Source organism: Arachis hypogaea, chromosome 13 (genome assembly GCF_003086295.3).
Source record: "Arachis hypogaea cultivar Tifrunner chromosome 13, arahy.Tifrunner.gnm2.J5K5, whole genome shotgun sequence".
NCBI lineage: Eukaryota > Viridiplantae > Streptophyta > Magnoliopsida > Fabales > Fabaceae > Arachis > Arachis hypogaea.
In genome coordinates, this window is record NC_092048.1 from 42709297 (window position 1) to 42710503 (window position 1207).

Below are 1207 nucleotides of genomic sequence, written 5' to 3' on the forward strand. Positions count from 1 at the left end.
AACAAACCATAGCATGACGATAGGGATAATAAAGGGCATGAAAGTACCCATAATCACAAGTAAGCTCTTTCAGCGACACTCTGTAGAAACCAAGTGAAAAATTGCTTGTTGAAGTCATCTCAACCACCATGAACTTAGAATTAGACCGGTCATATAAGATCACAGTGAAGTACCTAGAAGCCTTTTTGTTGGCTTCTATTGCTTTGATAAGATGTTGACAAAATTGGTGATCCGTCTCAACTATGCCTTAGCATCTTTTTCTCTACACACAAATAGCTCAGCCAACCTGTAGTATGTTGACTTGACCAACGAGGTGATCGAAAGATTCCTTATGCCTTTCAAAATGGAGCTAAGACACTTTGAGATGTTTGTGTTCATATGTCTAAATGTCCTCCAATTATCCATCTGTTGGGTCCACTTATCATATTCCATTCTATTGCCCAATCACACATCGCTAGGTCTTTAGTCCACAAAATATCAAACCAAATTCAAACTCCATCTTATGCTTTGCATATCCAGCATTCACCAGGAATCTCCTAGTATCATTGCATTTAAAACTGAGTGCAAAGTTTGTTGCTACATGGCAAAAATAAAGGGTACGATACGCATTGGGTAGGATCCATCCTCCATCAGAAGCTTTTAAAGGTCCCATTTTATCTATTAGATATCACAAGTATTCTCCGCTATGATGTCACGTGCTGTCGTAGATTGGACAAGAAAAAGGACCACAATTCTGTGCAAAAGCGATTGGGATGATGTTAGAGTTCCTATCTTGTGCAATTGCAATCAGCAATGTCCTGACGTACTTACTTTACAGATGAGTCCCATCAATACTCATGAGTGGCTTGCAATTCCTAATTAAAAGCTTTAATACATGACAGGAATGTCCAAGAAAGATAGTGGAAATACGCTGTTGACTCATCAACTTGGCCCCCAACTCTGAAAAGAGACGTCTTCAGAATTGCAACACTATAACACCATACCACACAGAACCTTACGCTTAAGCCGTAAAGTAAATGTGGCCAGGTGTTACGACCTCTAAAAATAAAATACACATATATAATATACTAGAAAAGATGTAATATTCGAGGAGTCTTGAAAGATGGTTAAATCAAAATCGCGAAAATTAAAAGCGCAACGCCCAAAGTATCGTTTACTAGTGTAAGAAGAGCGAAGAGATACATATTTATACATATAAGAGTAGAGG